This window comes from Panthera tigris, chromosome A2 (genome assembly GCF_018350195.1).
Source record: "Panthera tigris isolate Pti1 chromosome A2, P.tigris_Pti1_mat1.1, whole genome shotgun sequence".
In the NCBI taxonomy this organism is placed as follows: Eukaryota; Metazoa; Chordata; class Mammalia; order Carnivora; family Felidae; genus Panthera; species Panthera tigris.
Window position 1 is genome coordinate 104,798,678 of NC_056661.1, and position 26,530 is coordinate 104,825,207.

The 26,530-nt window shown below is 38.8% G+C and overlaps 1 long non-coding RNA gene across 1 annotated transcript; it reads left to right on the top strand.

The window, feature by feature from the left end:
* The first annotated feature begins 2,871 nt into the window (after nucleotides 1-2,871).
* Nucleotides 2,872-9,888, top strand: LOC122236442. Its single transcript, XR_006214499.1, has 3 exons — nucleotides 2,872-2,956; nucleotides 4,376-4,502; nucleotides 9,799-9,888. It is a non-coding gene; the product is annotated as an uncharacterized LOC122236442 (long non-coding RNA).
* The last annotated feature ends 16,642 nt before the right edge of the window (nucleotides 9,889-26,530 follow it).

A 26,530-nucleotide genomic window follows, 5' to 3' on the forward strand; every position in this document is an offset into this window, starting at 1 on the left:
TTGGCACAAAGGGGAGATTGGTATTACCTACATTCTTTAAAATTTTTATTTCTATTTATTTATTTTTTAAAGATTTATTTATTTATTATATATCACTACCTGAAACTTTATGATTTGTTTAGTAGATAGGAGAGTTGCCTAATTTATCTTTTTCACATCTTGATACATAATTAATATTCAATGAATGTTTATTGAATCAACCAATCTATTAACAGTGTGTGGTTTTGTAATATTTTTCAAGTTTATTTATTTAGTTTGAGAGAGAGCACACACATACATGCGTGTGCATGCATGCATGTGGGCGAGGGACAGAGAGAGAGGGAGAGAGAGAGAATCCTAGGCAGCCTTCAGGATATCAATACACCGTGAGATCTCATGAACTGTGAGATCTCACAAACCATGAACTCATGACCTGAGCCCAAATCAAGAATCGGATGCTTGAATGAGCCACCTAGCCACCCGGGTTTTGTAATTTTTAGTGCCGGAAATTGGTAGGAATCTCTTCTCATAGCGTTATATTACAGACCTTTTGCAATTACTTATTCAACTTGTACATTTGTTTATTCCTTCTTCAGAAATGTAGTGACGCTTTCTTCGTGGGCTTTGCTGTTAAAAGGAGAGACCCAGGCCACATCCTAGCATTCTTACTTTCGTTAAGTTTATTTATCTTGTTGTCTCATTTTCCATTTTAGAAGGAGGGGTAATGCTTCCTACCTTGTTGGGATAGAATACAGAGAGATAACAGATTTGAAGGTGCCTGTTACAGCAGCTAGCACATGTTATATTCTCAGCACATGGCAGCCATTCCTACCAGCATCCCATGCCAGGCACAGATTACATTACTTTATTATTATTTTTTAAACAAGGAATATATGTGGTGAGTGTGTGATAGTATACGTGATACACTAAGGGGGGGCGTCTGAAGACCCGGCCTTTAGGCCAAGCTCTGTCACTTACCAGTTTTACTAAGAAGTTAAGGACATATTAATCTCTCTGATCCTTAGAATCTTCACATTTAAAATAGGGAGTATGTGGCGAACGTGTAGGATGGAGAAGAACCGTATTATTTTCACATTTCCTAGGCTCCATCACATTCTGTAAGTTCTGGAAAGTGCGGAAAACTGTCTTCTAATGTCAAAAGAAATTGTTGAGAGTTTATTTGGCAGACTTCATGTATTTCCAAATAAACATTTCTCAACACAGTTTGCATTTCTTCATCATTTGTGGAGCGGTTGAGATAAGAACGTGGGATTGGAGCTACTGGTGAAAGAAACTGATGTTTCAAGAGTGTTAGCCTCACATATTTCAGGCTCTCATTCTAGTTCATTCAAGATGTTAACGATAAGCAGGTATTGAAAGCAAAAAGGATTTATCTCATAGGGTTTGATTTTAGAAAAGAAGGCCAAATTTGTTCTCTGTACATAAGGTCAATCATTTTGGTCGCAAGTTGTGTGTTAACAGGTAGGTTAAATTAATTTAAAGCTTTTTCATATGGTGTTAACTAAGTCTACCAGGGTATTTCCCACAATTTATTTGAATTTCAACATCTTCCTAAGATCACTGTGGTGCACAGAATACACCCCACACCCCCCAGCAAAGTTGTCCATGTCCTCGTCCTTGGAATCTGAATATGTTACCTTGCAGAGCAAAAGGAACTTTGCAGGTGTGACTAGGTTAAAGATCTTGAGATCTGATATTATCCTGGATTATCTGAAGGGGTCTGATATGATTACAAGGTTTTTAGAATAGGGAGGAAGGGGGTCAGAGAGGAGAGAAGATGCTGTGAAGAAGGAGGAAGCAGTCATAAGCCAAGTAATGCAGGTGTCCCCCAGCAGCCAGAAAAGGCAAGAAAATGGATAATCTCCTAGAGCCACCAGAAGGAACATAGTCCTATGGGCTGACTTTATAGTTTTGACTTCCAGGACTATAAAATGATAGATGATTGTGGTTTTAAGCCATTATGTTTGTGGTTATTCATTATAGCTGCAATAGGAAACATTCTGTCTTGCAAAAATGACTGCATGATGGGATTCCATTAGAAAAACATTCTACTAAATTCACAAGTGGTAGGTCAAGTTAATAACTTTAATTAAAAATGCTCAAAAATTTCATCATCTGGAAGTGCTAGCGTATGTAACAAGTTACCTGTAACTACATTTAACTGTAGCAAAACTACCTAGAGTAACTTCTTGCAAATCACCCACTTTTCCTTTTCCAATTAATTATATTGTGGCAAGAACATTTAGCATGCTACTTTCTTAACAAAACTTTAAGTATACAGTACAGTATTGCTCACTACAAGCACAATGTGGTTCAGCAGGTCTCTAGAACTTACTCATCTTGCATAACTGAAACTTTATACACTTTGGACAGCACTTCTCCCTTTTCCCCTCCCCCCCAGCTCTTGGCAATCACCATTCTACTTTCTGCTTCTGTAAGTTTGACTCTTCTACTCTTATCAGTAATATAAGTGGAATCATGCTGCAACTGTCCTTCTATGACTGGCTTATTTCATTCAGCATGATGTCTTCTAGGTTCATCCAGATTGGTGTGTATGGTAGGATTTCCTTCCTTTTTATGGCTGAATAATTTATCTACTGTTGTGAGCAGTAGTTTACCTGTGGATAGAAATTCCAGATATTGTGTGTGTGATTGCTGAGATGCCTGACCTTTACATAGGATTCCCCTCTGTGGTGGTGTTAAAAATATATGCACATATTCAGAAAGTTGAGCCTAAGAGTGTCCTGCCTCTTCGTATGGGTTGGGCTAAATGACTTGCTTCTAACAAAGTGAATATTGCAGGAATGATGATGGTATGTGGCTTTCAGGAGTAGATCATAAATGCATTGCCCACTTCTGTACTCTCATTCTAGGAGAAATTACCTTCGACGTCAGGAGGACAGTCAAATGGAGAAATCCATGTAGTGAGATGCTGAGGCTTCCTGCCAACAGCCATGTAAATGAACCACCTTGGAAGTGGATACTTCAGGCTTAATGGGGTTTTGAAATGACTGAAGCCCTAGTCTAGACTGTAACCTCCTAAGGGCCCCTGAGCCAGCACCATTCAGATGCCACTTCTGTCCTAACCCTCAGAAAATGTGGGTTTTACCCCACATGTGTATTACTCAGTAATACATTTTTATTGTTTTGAATTGTTAAGATTTGGGATAATTTGCCATGCACTAGTAAAAAGTGAATATGCTCTTTCATGATATTCTTCCTCAGCTAAGTTATATTGTAATTATTATATAGCTTCTCTGTGTAAATAGAGAAAATGTCTACACAGAGAAACTGTCTTAGTGTTATTGAGAATGTTTAATTTTCTTTAAAAAAAAAAGGAAAAAAAAATACAACAGGGAGATTGGGAATGGTCCAGCCTGGATTATGCTTACTATTTAAAGAAATCACATTGAAAATTCTTTTTGAGCAACAAACTATTTATAGGAAAGCCACTCACGGGGATGAAAGGGTAAAAACAAAAAAACAAAAAAACAAAAAACCTTTTCTTTTTTCTTCTGCCCCTTTTATTCCCAGTCTGTCGTACTAATTAACATCATTTACTTTTACAGTTCATGATTAGGTCATATAATTAGAGAAGGATTAAGCTCTTCTCTCTTGGAGAGGATGGTTAAACTGTTTGGAAGTCGCTTAAAGGAAACCACTGAAGGACTCTGTGGGATGGAATCCAGATATTATGTCAGAAGAGAATAAATGCGACCGAAAGCCAGAATAGTAACTTTGCATCAGTACCAGTGCCAAATTATCTTGAAATTATATCATGGCACAAAATATTTGTTATGTATGAGTTTGAGTGTATAAAGCTGCCAGTGTGTGGATGTTTTTCCATTTATTGACGGGACATTAGAAATTATTCAGATAGTGTGATGAAAGTTAACATGACTTAATTATTTAAGGGTTTTTTTTGTGTGTGTGTGTGCTTAGATCTTCTCTCTCTCTCTCTCTCTCTCTTTTTTTGCATTAATTTTTGAGTATCTACAGATATACCACGCAATAGGGTCTAGACTTTTCCCTCTTGCCATGTAGAGTGATTTGAAATTTGCACTTTGAAAGAAATAGCAGCAGTCCCTATCATCCTCTGAAACTCACTCGTCATCAGAGTAACTGAATGGCACTGTGAAAAACTACATCTCATCCTCAGTGGAGATATCTCACTGCAGAAAGAGATAATCTTCAGTCTTCTCAGTGGTTTTGTTGAATCCAAGTCCTCAAGTCAACAGAAAGGTCTTACAACGAAAGAAGTCCCTGTGATAAAAGCCTGAAATTATGTGTCTGCTCTAGAGGTCAGACCTTCAGTAGAATGGATACTACTCATTGTCCTTCATGTGGAATCATGTGATTCTTCTGCTTATGACAGGGACAGGTGACCGGTGTGAATACAGCTACAGTCTAGCCAGACGAAAATTGTTGCTTTGTGAGTGCAGGTACACAGGACGGGAGTTTTCAGTGAGAAGAACTCCCCTCCTGCAGGCTGTCTGGCCCTGGTAAGTTAGTTTACAGCTCTATTTGCTAATGCATCTTTGACGGGTCTTCTTTCAACCTCCATTGTGTCTCTGGGCCTTTTCAGTCATCTTAATGTAGACAATAGGTTTATTTATGGTGTGAAAGAAAAGGCAGATGGGGGCCCGGTTCTGGTGTTACCACTTCAGGCAGTCATAGTTGCTACACTTCTTAAGTGGACTGACAGGTCTGGGAGGAGGCTGAAAAGCCAGGGAAACATTCCCAGCATAGAAAATACGTGAGAAACAAAGAGGCCTGACTGACCATCGAGACACTGTGAATGCCAGGTCACACGGAATCCCTGCATCACTTTATTGAGAGAACTTAGGCTGCAGCTGTTTCCTCTCATTCATTCACGTGGTGGCTGGGAACGCGGGTCAGAGCTGTTATTCCATTCCCGTTACTCAGACCTACCTGATGGTCCATCTCCCCTGTGAGTGTATTCTGAGCATGGAAGAAAAGAAACCTCTTTTTTTTTTTTTTTTTTTGGAAAGTTCAACAGATCCACTGCTGCTTCTCAGTCTTTCTATTTATCTAAATTTACTTGCTTCAAGAAAAAAGAAAAGACTGCAGTAACTGATCGTTATTTTTCTTTCGAAATAAAAAGTGTGAGTATGCCAATTTTTGCTGAAATGTATACAATGATTTTATTTGACTGAAATATTCAACATTAAATGCATATTTATCCAATTAACAGGCACTTGGCTAATGACCTTACTTGGGAATCTTTCTACTTAAAATTTCTTTGACTTTTTTCATCTTTTGTTAAAAAAAAAAATTCCCCCTTACATTTGATCCGCTTACCACCATTAGTTCCTATCTAGAGGACACACATCAAAATATATTTGAGGAAGAAAACAAAGGGAACTCAACTCTCAAAGTGGAGTCAAGTTGCTAGAGATATGCTGTGTGACAGCAGGATGCCTGAGCAAACACGTATTTTCATTTAAAAATAAATACATAAATAAGCGAACGAACAAACAAACCAGAATCGATGGATTCTTTTAAGCTTTTACTCATCCGACCAAATTAATCAGTCAGAATAATTGAGTCAGGCCCTGGTGCCAATATTTATATTCTAGAAAACAAACTAGCTTTTTATGAGAGTATTCACCTGCTGTGAGAAAACACAGCCTAATTATTAAACAGCTTTTTCAACATTTCTCCTTGGATAATACTTAACACAACACGGAAGGTTCACTTTTTTTTTTATTTTTAATTAAAAAAGTTTTTTTTAAATTATATTTAAAAATTTTTAAGTTTTTAATTTTCAGTCCAGAATAGTTAACATACAGTGTTGTATTGGTTTCAGATGTACAAGATAGCAATACAACAGTTCTATACGTTACACGCAGTGCTCATCATAAGTGTACTCAATCCCCTTCACCTGTTTCACCCAACTCCCCACCCACCTTCCCTCCGGGGACCTTCAGTTCTCTAAAGTTAAGAGTCTATTTTCTTGGTTTGTCTCACATTTTTCCCCTTTGTTCATTTGTTTTGTTTCTTAAATTTCACATTTGAGGGAAATCACCTGGTATTTATCTGAAGGGTTCTCTATTAATACCCTCTCCTGTCGCCTTCCCCTATGAATGGCTTTATCACTGTAGGACAAAGGAAGAGTAACCATAGAGCTGCTAAGTTGGAATGGATGTGAGTAGGCTGGCAGAAGAAATGAAGCATCACTCACAGCCACCTCAGCATATTCCACTTGATAAGACAGTTGTGAAAGTTTAGGGGGAAAAGTGGTAACAAACTAAGGATCTTTAAGAAACAGGTGTGCCTATTTTGATCAAATGCATTAGCAGCCGATAGCGTAAACCGAGTATGGTCGTAATGGGAGCCTTTGACTTTGCAGGGCCGTTGAAAAAGTAAGCACTATATTTTATGTAAGGATGTTTTGCTTATTATACATTTGGCCTTTTTAGCCGACTTGGGCCACGTAACTTGTTACTCCCTCAATTGGATGTCACAATTTGGGTTCTGTGGGTAGCAGTTTAGTGTGTAGGATGTTTATTAGGAAGGGCCTTGGATCAACATCTGTAGAAGACAGAGGAAGGAAACAAGACTGGGTAGAGGGAGAGATTGAACTGCTATGCAGATCTGAGCAACCGTCTTCACTGACCCCGTCGGGAGCTATGAAACTAAAGTGGCCTTTTAGACCTGTCTCGGTTTGGAACAAAATAGCCTCGTCTTTTTTCCTCCTGTGTCAATGGTTGGGTGTGGGACACCTTAGGAATGGCCAGGTTTCATCTGAGTTGGGAGGCGTCTCTCTGTAGCAGAGGTGATCCCTGAAGGAGCTGATAGCTGAGGGTGTCTGGTGACAGCACTTTCAACAGCTGGGCAATAAGCCCTTCCTTGAAGTGTCTGGGTGGCTGATATAGGTGTCCGTTACACCGGCTCACCGACTATCAAAGAGTTTTTTTGCTGTGGTGCACAATATGAAATACCTCCTACATCACCACCCAGGCACATGCACACATACATGCACACACATATATAAATAAAACAAAAGTTTCACAAAATACCATTTTAATATTTGTCCATGTTGCATGTGGTATACTCTGATATTTTCCTTTTTGATTTGTTTTGTTCCAATCCATTCCATATTGTTCTATTCTCCTTCACTTAGTAAAATGTTGTATATAACACTAATATGATTTCAAGGTCCCTTATTAAATTACAAGGTGGAATTTAAAAAATATGGAATTAGATTGATAGAAGTAAACCAGTTAATGCTGAGCAAATACTCCAGTGTAACTAGAATGTGCTAGTGTTCCTTGATGTGGTTAGGTTACTTTCATTTCTAGGAAACCAGAAAAGTGTCATAGCAGCCCTGTGTGTCCCACAGAGAGGGTGTCGTTCATTACAAATCTCTAAAACATTGACTGCCTTATTTTAGGTGCAATGTCATTTGTGATTCTTTGTTCTAACAGTAGGAGCTCCAGGCAAAATTTTCAAAGAAGGATATTAATTACTAGGGAAGGAAATAGTAACTGTCAGTGAGAACCATGACTGCCTTTTACTCTGTAGAGTTTCGGGTTGGTGTCAGGTGTAAACACTTTAGTTTTTCCAGACAGTGGATGCCTGTGATGTGTTTTGGATTGCAACTTTCACATGAGAAGAATTACTGGGAGAAGCAGTTGGTGTCATGTACAGACTTGAGTTTTGGAATATATAGGGTAAATGCCTGAATGGGACAACATGGCTACAAATTGAAGCTAGGAAAGAAAAAAGATTGTATTTTTAGGGGCGCCTGAGTGGCTCAGTCGGTTGTGCTTCAGACTTCAGCTCAGGTCATGAGCTTGCCAGTTGCGAGTTTGAGCCCTGCATCGTGCTGTTGCTGTCACCTTGTCAGCACAGAGCCCACTGTGGGTCCTTCCCAATCACTCTCTCTCTTGAAAAATAAATAAAGCAGTAAAAGAAAAAAGACTTCATTTTTAGATAAACATATGAAAAAGATCATGAACATAATGTGATAGAATTTAGGAAGATGACAAATCAATAAATTTCTCCCTGCTCTGGGCCAAAAATAACGACAGACTTAAAATCATATCCTTTGTGCTCGAAATCGGAGAAATGAGTTTAGAGTCCTTACTTGTAGAAGATTTACACAGTAACAAACTAGAAAAAAGATTTTTATGTGTAATTATTTTTGAGACAGAGACAGAGCACGAGCAGGGGAGGGGCAGAAAGAGACAGAGACACAGATTTGAAGGTTCCAGGCTCGGAGCTGTCAGCACAGAGCCCAACGCAGGGCTCAAAGTCACTAACCGAGAGATCATGAACTGAGTCGAAGTCAGACACTTAACCAACTGAGCCACCCAGATGCCCCATGAAGTAGAAATTGTTACATGCATTTAAAATTTAAGATATGCAGACAGAATAAATATGGTTCTACTGGAGAAGTATAAAAGCAAAGATGATCTTGAGAAACTTAACAGAAGACCATGAGGGAGGGGTAGGGGAAAAAAAGTTATAGAGAGAGAGGGAGGCAAACCATAAGAGACTCTTGGATACTGAGAACAAACTGAGGGTTGATGGTGGCTGGGGGAGAGGGGAAAGTGGGTGATGGGCATTGAAGAGGGCACTTGTTGGGATGAGCACTGGGTGTTGTATAGAAGTCAATTTAACAATAAATTGTATTTAAAAAAATAAAAAGACGGTAGTGAGAAAGAAATGAAAAAGATATACTGTTTTTCACATTCTTTGTTAGGAAATGGGCAATTTGTTGTGATATTGAATCTTGGTGGTGATCTTCCGGGTGGACTTGACAGTTACCATTTTTATAAAAGGAGAAATGGAGGCTAAGATGTGAGTGACTTTTAGCCGGATTAGTAGAGTCTGGGTGGCTGTTGAGGTCTGGTTCCACCCTTCTCACCACTTCAAAGTCATGTACATGGTTAAATTTCTAACTTTTAAAAATACTAAGAATAAATATATGTTAAAACCAGATATGTGTTTATCTGGTTTTATCAAAACAGAAGTTGAAAACTAACCGAGTGTTTCTGTACTGTTTCCATGTATTGCATTATTATTGCTGCTTGTGAGATGAGTGGTATTAAATCATTAAAAAAGTCATTTACTACTGTCTTTGGAAATTTCTTCTCATATGGTAGTATCTGTATTATACCAGCAGTTAACTGTTAAAGAAATCTAGAAGCCAGCTTTTATCCACAGAAAGTAAGAAGTATGCAAATACACTGAAGAAGAGCGGAGACAAATGTCAGCCAAAGATCTAGAAAACAGTAAAAATCAGAAGTGCTTTATAGGTGTTTTCCACAATGTATGGCTATTTTCAAGTGTTATTACACCTAAAAATTACAGTGTTTTTATTTATTTATTTTTATTTTTTAAATTTAATATTTATTTTATTTGATTTCATTTACTTATTTAGTCTTGTTTTTTAAAGAGAATATCAAACTATCTTTGATTTGGCAGGACACATCCACTCATGAACCTGTGTTCACTTCAGATATTACTGGTGTGTTCCCAACAATAGTTCTGCAAGAGGGGAAAAGAAGTTTAAAAGGGACAAACTTTATTTTTAATCTTTTTTAAAGATTTTATGTTTAAGTAATGTCTATACCCACCATAGGGCTCAGACCCACAACCTCAACACCAAGAGTTGTATGTTCCACCGACTGAGCCAGCCAGGCACCCGTAAAGGACAGGCTTTTTAAAAAGCCGCTTTCAGCCTAGTAACCTCAAAATAGTACAGATATTCAGCCCTTGACCTCATTAACTAACTCACCTTGCATCATTTTATTCTCTGTAAATTAGCTCTGAGATGTGGTAGAGGACAAATTCGGCTTCAACATTGGAGATGAAACATAAACCAGAAGACGTGCTCAGAAACTGCTGAAGACACTAGAAAAGGTAAAGCGTAGTCATATTATCTATCCTGACATTATCCATGCAATTGAGATTTCAGAGTTTAACTTTATTGTCTAATGGCTTTTATATTTCTGTTGTGCAATGGTTTTTATATCTTTCTGAACTTGGCCAAATCATACCACTTCTGGGTTTCACTTTTCCTTACCTGTCACATAGGACAGCATTTCAAAATTTACGTGCTGTACTACACTGCCACTTTTCTCAGCCAAATTGCTCACTCTTCATAGAAGTGATTACAGGAGACTGTATGAAGATATTCAGAGTCTCATACTGGAAGAACAGGAGAGAACAGTTGTCTTATTTTGGATTCTGATTCAATTATATAATCTTTTTTTTTTTTTAATTTTTTTTTTTAATGTTTATTTATTTTTGAGACAGAGAGAGACAGAGCATGAATGGGGGAGGGTCAGAGAGAGAGGGAGACACAGAATCCGAAGCAGACTCCAGGCTCTGAGCTGTCAGCACAGAGCCCGACGCAGGGCTCGAACTCACAGACTGTGAGATCATGACCTGAGCCGAAGTCAGACACTTAACCAACTGAGCCACCCAGGTGCCCCTCAATTATATAATCTTAACAAGTCACTTGAACTTTTGGTGGCCCAATATCCAAATGGTAAAATGGAGATTCTGATTTCAACTCCTCATTTTTCACTGGAATCTGACTGGAAGGCAGCCTGAAAATAATTGAGGAACCTAAAAAGTCACAAATGTAATGTATTATTATTATAACAATCTATTACTACTACTGAAAAATAAATCGATTGTTCTATTACTGAGTCAGTGAATTACCACTTTCATATATGAACACATCTTCAACTCCTGATTTATCTAAGATGTTTGTTAAAATGACATGTGGAGCATTTCTTTTAATGTTTTTTTGACATGAGTATTTAATGATGCAGACAGAATGGAAATCAAAACTTCGTACATCATCTGGAGGAAAGATGTATTAGATATTTTGGAATGTATGTTTTCCAAAATCATCATGGAAAACAAAAACTGATTTAGATTTTGAATACCAACTTAAATGGTATTTATGCTTATTGTCTTCTATTCTCTGGGTACATATTTTTGTACCCAGAGTTTTTGAAGTGTTTAACATGCTCTTTATGAATGCCTCACTCAGAATATCCACATTCAGTCTTCATAAGTTTATAAGATTCAGAAAAGATTAAAGATAAGTCAAATGTTAACATTTCATCATTTTTCCCACTGTGGTTGAAGTGTTGAGGGTAAATGAACTACTGTTGAGAGACTGCAGAAAAAGAAAAGCATAGGGCCTGGGATTTTGCCTGAGCATAGACTGTGTTTAAGAAACTGTAGCTAAAAATAAAACCCAGAGAGATGTGGAAAGGAGTATTCAGAGGGGAAGGAGGAAAAATCAAATAGAGCTACACAGTTCTAGAAACTAAGGGAAAAGAGAATTTTGACAACTAGGGCTTGGCTGTTGTACAACAGAGAAAACTGGAAATCTTTGGGAGTCATTCCAGGAGCACAGCATATGAAATCACAGTGTGAGTCATGGAGGGCCTGAGAAAAATGAACATAGTATAGCATGGGGGACTTAAGATAGGTGCTTGGCAACCTGAAAGGCCCAGATGTGAGCACTCCTCCTCAGAGACCTGGTTCCACTTTCGAGGATGCCTTGGTGGGGATAAGTAGGACTCAGTTCAGAAGGAACTGGATAGGAAGCAAAAAGAGAGACTCCGACATGTTTGGGACAGCATGAAAACCCAGTAACTGGATGCAGGGTTAAGGTTGAAGCTTGGTGAAAGGAATATAACTGAATATCAACTACTGAAAAGAAAGAATATTGTTGTAACAGGGCTAATAACAAAATAACAATTGGGGGCATAATTGACCCTTGACGTTTGGATAAGACTCAAACTAACAAGTGGGAATTAAGTGCTTAGCAGATAGTAGACACTCAATACATATTTGTTGGATGAAATATAAGATTTTAGCTCTGGAGAATGGAAGTTTCCTATTCTTAGACAAATAATTCCAAAGGTATCAACTTATAATATTGTTTTCTAAATGTGTTCTGTGAAAAAATAATTTCTCAGGTTATTATGTTTTAAGATCAAAGAGTATTTTGACTCAGTTATGGAAGTGCCAAGTGAAATGAAATTAATTGAACTTCTATATTGCAAGACTTCTCCAAGACTTCTCATACTTCTCATAATATGTCTTATGAATGTCTGAAAGATAGGTAGTATGTAGACTTTTTCAAGATTATTTGACCATACAACTCTCTCCTCAAAAGCCACCGTCTTTCCCTAAGTATCCCCTGGACTAGCATTATGAAGAACATGCATTAGGAAATATTGAACTACAGAGTTCCATAAAAATCAATAGACAATAAAAGACATTGATGGATTTGGATGCTATGGGGTGCGGGGGAAGTATCCTTTTCAGGGGTTTCAAGGATTTCAAAGCAAACGTTGAAAGAAATAGAGAATCCCCACTGTACTTTTAATGTTCATCACCAGAGATTAGAGACCAAGAGTCAAGAAGTTTTGTTAATTTCTGGTCCACAGTTGGAGGCTGGGGTGGAAAAATTTGGAGACTGTGGGACATTTTCAGAAAAGATATTATGGGATGAGGAAGATCATGAGTCCAAGGCAGTTAGTCATTGCATTGTCTTTATGTTATTAAAGTTTATATAATTTCTTCTACTTGAATTCCTATGGGGAAAAAGAGTTGCTGTCTGTGTGTGGGGAGGAAGGCATGAAGGTGGGAGGTGTGGGATGGGAGAGATCTTGTTTCTCTCATACTAGAAGATACTATCCATTTCTATGCCCTGTCTTCAGGGCAGGTGTGCACCTTGATTCACGTTTCTAGTGGCAGTATCTCTTATCGCGTGTGGCATATAGTAGGTGCTTAGTAAATGTTTGAACTAAATTGAAGTTAAGAGGATCTGATGAGATGAGTCAGGTCTTGTGTTCTTACAGGACTCATCTTTACCAAAATGGCAAGATCATAGCTCCTTCCTCCTCCTTGGGTGAATAGTCTGGGGTAACAGGATCACTCCACTTTTGAGGACATTTTGTTGACATTATCACATGTTTTCAAGGTGCTTTGTACCATGTTTCACCAGGGTGGATACCAGAACATATTCTTAAGAAAAAGCCCCATAGGTTGTTCTTTATTGTTTATGGTGAGACATCACGGGAGGCTACCGATAAGATTGCAAAGCTTACAGTTCTGAAGAAGAAAGAGAAAACGGCAGAACAACTAAGAGAAAAACTTATGAAAGCCTTTATTTCCAGAGAAGTAGGAGGTTTAAAGATCATATCAAACGAATTGATATTCCATCCTTTTCTACAGCTTTTCATGAAAAAGGAAGCTTGATTCATTTCCAGTCAGATCTCAGAATAATGTTACCATAACAGTAGCTAATAAGCTTCTAACAGAAATAAGACTCCTGGGGAAAAAAAAATCAAAATTAGCTGATAATGTGAATGTATTATGGTGAACTTTGAATCTGGTTGAAACAATATTTTTTTTTACATTTTCTTTCTTTTTTTAACATTTATTTATTTTTGAGAGAGAGAGACAGTGAGAGACAGAGTGTGAGTGGGGGAGGGGCAGAGAGAGAGAGAGAGAGAGAGAGAGAGAGGGAGACACAGAATCTGAAGCAGGCTCCAGTCTCTGAGCTGTCAGCACAGAGCCCACTGTGGGGCTCGAACCCATGAACTGTGAGACCATGACCTGAGCCAAAGTCGGACACTTAACCGACTGAGCCACCCAGACGCCCCTGAAACAATAATATTTAATGAAAGTATAAAATATTAGACAGTAAGCACATTAACTTATTTAACAACTGAATACCTATAGTGACATAGTACTATGCTTGTCACTATGGTACAAAGATAAGTAATATGTGTCTTCTACCTTCCAAGTTGTTTATAGTTGAGTTAAAATGACCAGCACTTACCAGGATAATAAAGTGGGTGAGGGGTGGCAAGGGCAAGTCCGAGAGAAGATCTGAATGAGGGGTGAGTGGGGAGACCGTAGATTTCAAACTTACGTTCTTGCGTAGTGATGTGAACACGCTGACTTCCCAGCCCAGCCACTGGGTCGGCTTTGAGAATCCTAACTGGGATGTGCCTATGTCGTTAGATAGGCAAATTCATGAGTATTTGAATGAGTCATTTTGATTCCGAAGGATTCCTTAAAGGAGAATTTCTCGGTACTTATTAAGAAAATAAATCAGAGGGATCCAGACATCACACACATTCTAGCATCTCCTGACAAATATATTTTATCTCTCTAGAATTCTTTTTTTTAAATGTTTACTTATTTATTTTGAGAGAGAGAAAGAGAGAGAGAGCACTAGTGGGGGGGGGGGCAGAGAGAGAGAGAGAGGGAGAGAGGGAGAGAGAGGGAGAGAGAGAGAAAGAGAGGAAGCAAGGAAGCAAGCATGAGTGGGGGAGGGGCAAAGAGAGAGAGGGAGAGAGAGAGAATCCCAAGTAGGCTCCACGCTCAGCCCGGAGTCCTACACGGGGCTCAGTCTCACAACTGCAAGATCAAGACCTGAGCCGGTATCAAGAATTGGATGCTTAACCAACTGAGCCATCCAAGTGGCCCTGCCTAGAATTCATAACTTCAACATTTAGAATAAAATTGAGACAGCTACTTCAAAAAATCATGTGACATAGGAGCAAGATCATGAACCCTGACAGACCAGCACTGGCTCAAATCCGGGCTCCAATATCTATCTATCTATCTATCTATCTATCTATCCATCTATGAGAAAGAGAGTGCACATGAAAAGGAGAGATGCACAAAGAGAGGGAGACAGAGGATCTGCAGCAGTATCTGTACCAATAGCACAGAGCCCCTTCAATATTTAGCTCCTGGTTGACCTTGAGGGAAATTTCTTCATGCCTCTGTTAGCTCCTGTGAAACAGGATAATAACAGCATCTAACCCAAGGGATTATTGCGGGGGAAGTAACGTAAGTAAGGTAATGCTTTTCCCTTACATCTTCTCGTGGAGCCAAAGTCGGACACCTGACTGACTGAGCCACCCAGGTGCCCCTGTACTTCTCTTCTATAGCACATTTTGCAGTTTGTAATTCAGTAATTGTAAAGCCAGCTCTTTCGTGTGAGTAAACACTTCCTGGCAGAAGTCACTGAGGTATGCAGCCTATATTGCCTGACTTATAAACATTGCTTCCCCTCTTTCTCATATACAGAACTCTGACAGTTTGCTTTTCCTTGCTCTGTTCCTGTGAGTTTGGGGAATTTCTCTGCTTCTCTTACAATACATGATATTATTGGTGTATTGGTTGTTTGTAACACTTCCTGGGTCTGTTTGTAGGTAACAGTGACCTTCTTCACCAACATCAACATCAAATTCTTTCCCAACAAAAACCATAATGTCCACTATTTCTTCCTGTCCTTAAAGTGGAATTTTCCTGACTTGTTTCTTAGAGATCAAAAAGTAATTTCTGGGCCTACTTCTATTGTTTTGAAAATGTGTATTTCATTTTGCCTAAGTTCCCAGGATGAATTAACTATTAGGCTGATTATTGGTACCCTTGGACTGCCATTATACTGTTCATTATTTCATATATTAGGTAAGAAACCAAAACCCTACATTATATCCCTACATTATATCCTACTCAAAGGCAGAAGGAAAATTAAAGTTATCATCCAACCGATTGTTTGCTCATTATACTCATTTTCATGTTGACTGACTTCTTTATGAATATAACAATATCCCTTTATTTCATCAACTCATGGCAGCACTAAAATAGAATACAACTTCAGGTTTGTCTCCTTGTCTCCTTCCTTGCATTCGTGACGAGGGCTGGGAAGAACCGCACATTTCCAGGAGAGGGGTTTCCATGGAAACCTGGACAAAGGCAAAGCAAAATGATTCTTCAAGGCCCACAAGAAAAAAAAAAATTCCACCTTGCTTTTTGTTTGCAGATCAGTGTCCCCTGAGCAGTTTGGCTGGCGGGCGCTCTCCTTGCTCTCTAGGAATCCCTGCCTGAAATTTATATATAGCATTATGCATCTCTGAAATCTGCAAAATAAGGTTTGGTGAGCCTGGCTAAAAAGTTATTTCTCAGGAGGACTCTAATCCAGAGTTTTTTTTTTTTTCTTTTTCTTTGCAGTAAGATCAAAAAAAAATCAAGCATACATTTAAGTGGCCACTGAATTTATGAACATGCAGTTGCTCTGCAACTTATACGGTCTTTGAACTTGGTCTCCAAAAGGAGAGTGTTAGAGCAAATACATGAAATCAATCATTAGAGGCAATCTGGCATTTCAAGAAAATTTGTTAGTTGAAAATGATCAAATGATTTCTGATGAGTTTTCAGGTCATGTATCTTGAATAAAAGGAAGTCATGGGGTTCATATGAATTCCTTTGGAAAATGATGTGTCTCTCCCATTAGTTTGTAAGCTTCCAAAGCAGGCTGACTGTCTTATTTGTATATCCTCCCTTGTACTGGGCATAGTACTTTGCAGATATTTGGGCGACTGCATTGATCAGCGAAGAGCGCTCATAATGCAGTCCCACGGAAGGTTCTGCAGCACCACAGTATGAAACAGAATAGTGTGTGCTTCTGAGGCATAGCTCCTGACACTATTTAATTATTCTCACTTTACTTTCTTTTCTTTATTGAACTTAATTGTAATTGCGTTAAAAAATATATCTGTTCTTTGATTCATTCTTTCAACAAATACCTGCTGAATCATTATTGTTTACCAGGTGCTACGTATGCTAGGGACATGCCCTCAGGGAGTCCGTCAAGTACTGCTGTACTTTTTAAAAATAATAAAAAAAACCCCACAAAACTACAGAATGTGACAACTACTGCATGCTGTGACATGTCATGGTATTGAGACTTATTCTGGGGTCTATGGCAGGCCAGGGCAGGGGCATACTCAGCTTAGTGGTGGTGGTAATAGGGGGAGTAGATCTGGGATGAACTTTTAAGAAATGATGTTTGTTCTGAGTTGTAAAGGACAAATAGATGTGAATCAGGCAAACAAGTGGGGGAAACATATTAAGAGGAAATATACAAATACAAGATAGGTGTGCCTGGTGGCTCAGTTGGTTAAGTGTCCAACTTCAGCTCAGGTCATGATCTCGCAGTTTGTGAGTTCCAGCCCTGCTTTGGGCTTTGTAACTGACAGCACAGAGCCTGCTTGGGATTCTCTCTCTCCCTCTGTCTCTGCACCTCCCTGCTTGTACTCTCTCTTTCTCTCAAAAATAAATAAACATTTAAAAATAAATTTTAAAATACAGGACATAGAAGAATGTCAATGTTTCATGCACCAAACATAGTAATGTAGGGAGTAAGAGAAGTAAATATGAGAAGATATAACAGAAGCCAGGTTTTCAAGGGGGTTGTAAAGCTAAGGAGTGTGAATTTTATCCTAAAGTTGGGGAAGCCACTGAGAGATTTTAACAGGAGTATTAAATCTGTACAGTCATCCTGGTAGAAGTGTTGAGGATAGGGAAGTCACGTATAGCAGGGAGACCAGTTGGGAGGCCAAGGGCCATGTTGATGAGAAATGGTGAGGGCCAAAACTAAGATTGTGTAGACAGGGATGGGGAAGAGAGCTGGCTGGGGAGGCTAGGTGCACCTGGTAAACAATTGTTCGGGTGGGGGTATAAAAGAAAGGAACCGTTCTTCAGGTTTTTAGTGCAGGTGCTGCAAAGACAATAATATTGTTAAGTGAAACTAGTTTGAGAGGTGAACAATCCATAAAGATTAAGAGCATGGCTTAATCCTTGTGCTGCCTGACTGCTCAAATGACCTCAGGCAAAATTCTTACTCTCTTTGAACCTTAATTCCTTTGAAATGATTACGTGGGACTATTTGAAGGATTAAATGAAATAATGCTTATCAAACATTCATATATTCACTCAATTTATACTTTGTCAGTGTTTATGATGTACCAAGGTAGGGATTCAGAGGTCTGCCCTACTGGAAATTCTATTGGATGAGTTGGAAGGTAGGCATAACAAGTTAACAAATAAATAAGTAAATCAGTTATAGATTTGGAAGAGTGCTTTGAAAGAGATAAACACATTGACGTGACAGGGACAACGCTGAGAGCTCTGCTTGTTGATATATTGTTAAGAAAGGCTAAAACTTGTAATAGAGCCAGGAACAGTTATTCAGTTGGGGAAAAACATTCCAGGCTGAGAGAACACCCAATTCAAAGACCCTTCAAGTTGCATAGCAATTTAAAGGGCAGTACTCACGTAGCCCCTTAGCGGTTCCTCAAATATAGTAAGCGTATGATAAATAATAGACATTTATTTTTATTTACTTATTTTAATAATATATATTTGGAAACAAGGAAGCGTCTACTTGACTTTATGCTATGGAAAACTAGCTTAACAAAATATCTCTGTCATTTGTTACAGTAGTCAGACCAGTATTTAAAATTGCTTCCTTTACAAATGTACCTTGGTATTTAGGAATATAAATAAAATTGTTAGTAGGCAGTGGGGGAGGAGTTCTTTAAAGCAGTGCTGAGGTTTATGGGCCAAGCATTCCCCTTGGAAATGATGTGATTAATATACTTCTCAGCTGCTCTGGAAATAGATTTTTCTTCTCTTTTTTACCAATTATCTTGTTTATTTGTTGGAACCCGACTCAACCTTAACACCACTTCAAAGATCCTGTAAACATGGGGACTTGTTAACCCCCTTTTGAAGTACAAAATTCATACAACCACATGTGGAAAACTCTGTTAACCTTCATGCTTTAGTAGTAATCTCTATTATTAGTCACTTTCGTAATTTTTCTCTGCAGCAATAGAAATATATCCTTTAAATGATCAAAAAATGACTACTCAGTATAGATTTAGTGTTATACATTTTTTAAAGATTGCAAATGAAGGCTGTTATGTAGGGAAATTGTTAAGTGACTACACCATCCTATTGTTCAAGCATCACGGCTGAGAGTTTACTGTCATTACGTGCCAAGGAAATAATTTACGAACTACCTTTGTAACACATTGACAAAGGCATCTGAATTTGATATAAATCCTGGTTATGAGACCTTTATTCTATTTATTTTACTTATCTTTTTCAAGTAGACTATAGAATAAAAATGAATTGCACGTACATGGTAGTTATAATTTTAAGATAGAAAAATGTAGAAACATTAAATTTGGATAAGGATTAGTGCATTGAATGTATGAAAGCGTGCTGATATTATAAATTACAATTTTAGGGGCGCCTGGGTGGCTCAGTTGCTTTGGTGTCCAGCTATGGCTCAGGTCACGATCTCATGGTTTGTGAGTTTGAGCCCCGAATTGGGCTCTGTGGTGACAACTCAGAGCCTGGAGCCTGCTTCAGATTCTGTGTCCCCTCCCCCCCCCCTCGTTGCTCCTCCCCCTCTCGCATTCTGTCTCTCTGTGTCAAAAATAAATAAACATTAAAAAAAATTTCAATCACAATTTGAAACATCAAACGAATAACCAAAAAAGAAATTGCTAAGCAGACATCAGAGCCATATAAGACAGGGATAGGGCTGTTTGAGATGAATGACAGCCTCCACGTCTGTTCAGAGTGAATTCTAACAAAGAGCTAATGAAGATAAACAGTCTATTTAAGTGCTGCTGGAAAATTCCCCTTCAGCCAGCAGCTGGCATGACTGTTGTCATTCAAAGGGCATAAGTAAATGTCATATAATTGAGTCATTGAGCAAGTGAGATGACAGTGAGCTACATTCTCATTAACACTTTTCAAAAACTCTTCCTTGGGCTATTAAATAGATGTTATTTAATAGTGGTATTAAAGCTAAAGAAAAACTACACGAAGTCAAAGTTTAAATAGGTCTCAGCTCTTTAATTGGAGGTCCCCAGAGACGTTGGCTGTTACTCTGGTATACTGGGTGGAATGTAATTCTATGAAATGACACTGACAGGATTTTGAATCACCATCTTTCAGAGATATGAGAATTACAGACTTCATGTGAGACAATGTGGTGCTTCAATCAAGCACAAAGATTGCCATATCCTTGCACACACAGTGCCTTCAAAATGCCCTTCTTACCTCTGTACAACAGAGGAAGAGTGTCCTGTTTTGAAAGGAAGGCTAAGCTAGCAAGATACTCTTTGCAAGAATTAAGCTGGGTATCCTCCTTGTACCCCCATTTGCTGCTTCCTCATTTATTTCTGGCTTTTATCCACGACTATTAACTAGGGTACTTATTCATTCACTAGTTGGCGTCTTCTAGCTTGACACCATAATTGACCTTGGCTTTGCCCCTTAGTTCTGTCTTTCCCTCTTGGATTTAATTGAACTCTGGGTCTTTGGAACTAACACATATTCTCCTGGTTTAGTCTTGCTACACCCTGCCCTGAGGCTATCCTATTATTAGTCATGCCCAGTAACATAGTTCTAGGAAAGAGAATCTTTAATAATAGAGGTTGTGATGCCAAATCCCATATATCCTTTAGTGACGAACAGAAATAGGTCATTTCTACATCTTTCAAGTTCAAAAATGTTCCCAGCAGATTCTCAGAATCTTAATGAGTACTTAGATTTGGGTTCAATGACACAAACTAGCTGATCTATAGGAAGCAAGATCACCTTATTAAACCTAGAACTGTATCAAGACAACCGAGAAGATTGTCCTGCCTATAATCAGAATATTTATATAATTCTCATTGAGGATATCCATTAATATCTAGAAAAAACTTTTAAAAAAGCTAGAAAAAACTAAAACTAGAAAAAAGTAAAATTGATTTGTAAACATCACAATAAATTACATATAGTTGATATCAGTAGAAACCATGAAAGCATGAGTTGTTTAAAAATTCTCTGATATTTCATGAAGCGATTATTGTTTTAGATCAAAATATAGTCACGCTTATCTCGGATATATGAAATGCGTTTATGATGGTAGACTTATTCCATAGCCCACACATTGAAACCAGCTTCCCTGTCTTGGTCATACATTAAATATGTCCAGCAGTGAATGCTGTGGTTGTCCTCCTGGATCACCCTGGGTCCCCTTTACTGAGACTGAGCCCCCATTCCCCAGCTTCTTTGCTATTGACAGCTGTCACCTGTAGCCCTCTTCCAAGGACAATCTTAGGGCATCTGAGCTGTTTTGCCCAGCAGCTGGAGACTGGATTGTTGGAAGTGTCCGGGAATTCACACTTTCCAGGGTCGACCAGGTCAAGGACTCACTGTCATGAGTACAAGAGCCCAGTTCCAAGGTAGGACAAACTCTGAAGATTACTACCATAGACACAGTTTTGAAGTGATTCTGAGGAGCACATTTTTCACATTTCTTTTTACATGCTTGGAGTGGGATGAATGTTACATTTGATTTGTCATACTTTAATAGGCAGTATTTTTTTCTTCATACATGTAATAACAAGGTATCTAACAGTGAATGTTGAATTAGAGTCTATGAAATGAAGGATTGCAAAAGAGTGAACAAACACTTCTGTTTGAAACTAGCATCTAAACCAGTAGCATGGGAAGGGGCAGGAGGATGGTCCCATTGTTTTGAAGGTACACCACATGGAAATAAAGGCCGATCTTAGTAAGATAAGATGTCAGAGGGAGGAGCCATTTTTAATTAGGTCCCTTCTGTGTGTCCAGCACATAGGTGCTCTGCCTCTTTTTCATTCTTATTGTAACCTTTTGGACCATGGGCTAACATAATCAGAAAGAAATTTTCTGAGGAAGATAGCAGTCCTGGCCCAAGCCCATACTTGGGAATCACTGCATCTGTTGGCATCAACATGGGTTTACAACCATCTGCTTTTGATGACTTTAATTCTCCCAGCAGCTAGCTCCCTATTCTAGTCTGAAAAGGCACTTAGCTTTTGCAGTGTGCACATTTGGGTCTAACTCTGGCTCTTTGATTTAAAAAAAAAAATTTTTTTTAACGTTTATTTATTTTTGAGACAGAGAGAGACAGAGCATGAGCAGGGGAGGGGCAGAGAGAGAGGGAGACACAGAATCTGAAGCAGGCTCCAGACCCTGAGCTGTCAGCACAGAGCCGACGTGGGGCTTGAACTCACAACCGTGAGATCATGACCTGAGCCGAAGTTGGCCGCTTAACCGACCAAGCCACCCAGGCGCCCCCAGGCTCTTTGATTTAATTGCTGCATGATGTTGAGCAAATTATTTACCATTTGAAAATAATTTGAAAAGAGTTATACCTATCCCTGACATCTGTAGTATATTTGTACATATAACATGCATAATAAATATTAGTTCTCCTCCCATTCTCTCCTTCCTTTTCATTGTAAAATATGTTTTCTTAAATAGCAATGAGGTGGGGCGCCTGGATGGCTCAGTTGGTTGAGCATCCGACTTTGGCTCAGGTCATGATCTTGTGGTCCGTGAGTTTGAGCCCCGCGTTGGGCTCTGTGCTGACAGCTCAGAGCCTGGAGCCTGTTTCGGATTCTGTGTCTCCCTCTCTCTCTGACCCTCCTCTGTTCATGCTCTGTCTCTCTCTGTCTCAAAAATAAATAAACTTAAAAAAACAATAGCAATGAGGCATCTGAAGTCAGGAAAGCAAAGTCAGGGTTTTTGGGAGACCTGGTTATGTTCAGGGACAAGGCTTTGCCCTGGGCCATAAGGACATTCTTATCCAGCCATTGTGAAGCCAGTGGTCACAAAGAACTGGTCTTTTTTTTTTTTTTTTTTTTTTAAGCTTACTTATTTATTTTTGAAACAGAAAGAGCAAGGGGAGGGGCAGAGAGGGAGGGAGAGAGAGAATCCCAAGCAGGCTCTGCTCTGCCAGTGTGGAGCCCGATACAGGGCTTGAACTCACAAACCACAAGATCATGACCTGAACTGAAATCAAGAGTCAGACGGTTAACCAACTGAGCCACGCAGGTGCCCCCTACAAATTTAGCCTCTTATCTTCATTCTCTCCAGGGCCAGAACGGGTGTGACGTAGGAGAGAACTTACAGGCTGCAGTGAGAAAAACACAGAGTCAGGCAGGCCACCTTCAGGGGCTTTTACTCTGTTAATCGTGTCATGATCTATTCTTTTCATGACCTGCAGTATTTGAAAGATTTTTGTCCTATCAAATGTCATTTAATCATAATTGATATTCCCATTTTTATTCATCTATAACTTTAAAGTGGGGCTACTGCATGTCATAAAATGGCCAGGTTTGCCACTTTGAGTTGATATAATTCATCTGTCCTTTCCACAAATATCTCTTGTTCCCTTTCTGTGTACAAGCAGCATGTGGGTAGAAGGAATACAGTGTGAATACTGTTGTTTCCCTGCCTCGAAGCGTCTTTCCTTCGGTGGCGGCAAAAACCAAACCAAACCAAACCAAACCAAACCAAAACAAAAGCTGAGTGTTTTGATTTAGGAAGGAGACCAGGGCACGATGGGAATTTGAAGGAGGGACTCCTTTAACCTCTTTTGTGGCATAAGCCCCTCCTGAGAGAAAAAAATTTACATGCATGAAATAAAACACATCGCATTACAAAAGAAACGGATTATAATGAGCTACAATTCTACCCACAGAGGTCTTGAGCATCCATGAATTTTAGCATCCCTGGGAGGAAGTTTGTTCTAAGCTAAGGGAAAAACCAGCAAGAAGTAGTCAAATGACGGAAGGAGGCAGAAAAGAATGTTCTATGCAAGATAAACAGCAGTAAGAGGACAAGCTCAAAGGCTGAGGCTGTTTTAGGTCCGGCTAAAAGCAAAGGGTTTTGTGGTTTTGAATTAGTCTCTGAACCTACAGTATAGACACATGTATGATTTCTATTAGGTTTTATTATATAAACAATACATAAAAATCTTCTTTCAATGAAATATTCTCTATGAACATATGCTAGTGAGAAGAAATACATATGGTTTTAACATATCGAACTACTAATGTTAATCTGCCAACTTTGAAAGTGAAAATGATTTAAATAGATGAAATATAATGACCCAAATAATTCTTTATATTCTTTATAAATTAATTTATATTCTTTATGCATTAGTTTCTTTATAAATTACTAAATAAAGACTTAAGTCACAATTCGGGACCTAAATGTGTATGGATAAGAGATTCTCTCCTTTTACCTTGGAATTGTCACTCTGAAATAACTTTGGTATTTAGCTTGCAATTGTAGGTTTCTGCTTTTTTCTTTTTTCTGTATGTTTCTGGAGATTATGGCACTATTTATGCAGATTTTTAAAAATGTATTTCGTGTATCAGATGCATGTCTATCACATGGGCACTCAATAAGTACTTAACAGAACAAGAAAGAAACACTTTTCACCCGCTAGTTAAAAAACAGCAATACAGGGGCGCCTGGGTGGCTCAGTCAGTTAAGCATCCAACTTCGGCTCAGGTCATGATCTTGCGGTCCGTGAGTTTGAGCCCCGCATCAGGCTCTGTGCTGACAGCTCAGAGCCTGGAGCCTGTTTCGGATTCTGTGTCTCCCTCTCTCTGACCCTCCCCCGTTCATGCTCTGTCTCTCTCTGTCTCAAAAATAAATAAAGGTTAAAAAAATTAAAAAAAAATAAAAATAAAAAATGAAAAAATAAAAAACAGCAATACAATAACAATATGCAGTGGTTTAGTTACCGTGTAAAGTCAAGGAAAGAGACAGTCTTTAAAATCAGAAGAAAAAAAAAAGAATTGTAACCTTGTTGTTTGTGGCTGGAAATCTTTAGACTTAAGTTTCTTTATAGGTAAAACAAGGGTATTTATATTTCTACTTTAAGACTAAATAAATAACGTATGTGCAGCACTTCATACAAAATAGCCCCCTCCTCTTTTGCATGGAATTTCCTGACTCTTCTCCACACGTGGCACCCACTTGTGCCAAGAGGTCAGTAATTTATATATAGAAAGGAGTAGAAGGTTAAGGAGAACAGAAGGTTTGAGTAGAGAACAGAGACTAGGGTTCCCATGTGACATTTCCTAGGCCGTTGATTTCAAGATCGTAGTTCTCCAGATACTTTACAAAGTTTTGAGTTAAGTATGTAAGGATTTAATTGTTTAGGGGTCCCATATAAGACGGCTGTTGTTATAAGACTGTATTGAATGGACAGTAAGATTAGATAGATTAAAATGCCTTCTGAAATATATTTTCTAAGTTGGAACAACCTAAAGTAAAAGAGGTTATGTATACACAGAAATTGTTCTTCAGATATACTTTGAATTCTTAAACTTGATCCAGTTTGACAAACTATATTGGGGACCTATTAGGTGTCAGGCTGCAGATCTCAAAGCAGATAAGATGTGTTTCCTGGCTTCAAAGAAATCTCAATGGCATTGAGAATTAGGAACGGGGTGGGGTAGGGAAATGGAGGGTGGGATTCTGGGGGGCTGACATGCACAGAAATAACTACAAATTCAATGACATGAATGTCAATATAGCTCCAATGTAGAGATACTTCATAGATAAGTGAGCTATTTGATTGTGGCTGCTGGGGACAGAGAAAGGAGACTCTCTGGAGGTGACAGGTTCTGGGACTCTAAAAAGAATTTCATACACCCAGGTGGGAATCATATACATTAGTCTGTAGCTGAGGACAAAACCCAATGTGAAGAGAGATGAAGAGATTTTCTATAAAAATCAAGACAGAATGATGAATCATGAAGGAAATTAGGAGACTTGATTTGAGCATGATGGTCTTTTTTTCACCCTTCAAACTTTTACAACACACACACACACACACACACACACACTCATACATTTCTTGGCAGTTTGAAAATTCTGTTTCTCAGTCTTGCTTTTTACATCAGGAAAAACATACAAGTAACTGCATCCCAATATTCTGTCATTCTGTTACAGAAAAAGAAGGAACTCAATTTGCAGGAAAACAAATTGAAACTTTATTCACCTTTACGTGGGCTTCACTTAACATAGGCAAGGGAGTTTGGGGATACTATTGATAATGGGCACTCTAGTCTTCATCTATTTTTTTTTAAGTTTATTTATTTTGAGAGAGAGGGAATGAGAGAGAGAACGCATATGTGCACAGGAGAGGGGCAGAGAGAGGAAGAGAGAGGATCCCAAGCAGGCTCCATGTTGTCAGTGCAGAACCTGACTTGGGGCTCAGTGCCACGAATGGTGAGATCATGACCTGAGCCAAATCAAGAGTCAGGTGCTTAACCAACCCAGCCACACAGGCGCCCTGCTAATCTTCATATTTAAAAGATATTCCACATGGTGCTTCTCTCAGTCCGTCTTTGAAGCATCTGCTTCTTAGAATTCTTTGTACTTGTTAATTGATCTTGAGTTCAAATGGACCAAAGCAAAAAAATACCTTTAAAGTGGCCAAATGCAAGGCAACCTAAAAGGGCAAAATCAGTTGTGCCACACTAAACGGACAAAGACCCTTTGAAAAAAAAAAACATTGCCATTATAGCAATATTTATTGTTTAGTTAGAATTAGAACTGACTCCCAAGCTGCAGCCCTCTGCAGAGTGGGGAAGACAAAGACTCACAAATGCAAGGACCCGGCTTTTGGCTTGTAGATTTGTTTGTTTACCACCAATCCATGCCCTTTCCCATTATCTTGCCTCATGTTCCATTTCTTAAGAAGACCCCTTGCTGGTTAAGCACTTATTAAATGTGATTCCCTAGAAGCTGAGTTCCCTGGATAATCTGGTTTTTGCAGTGGGGGTCGGGGGTGGAAGGT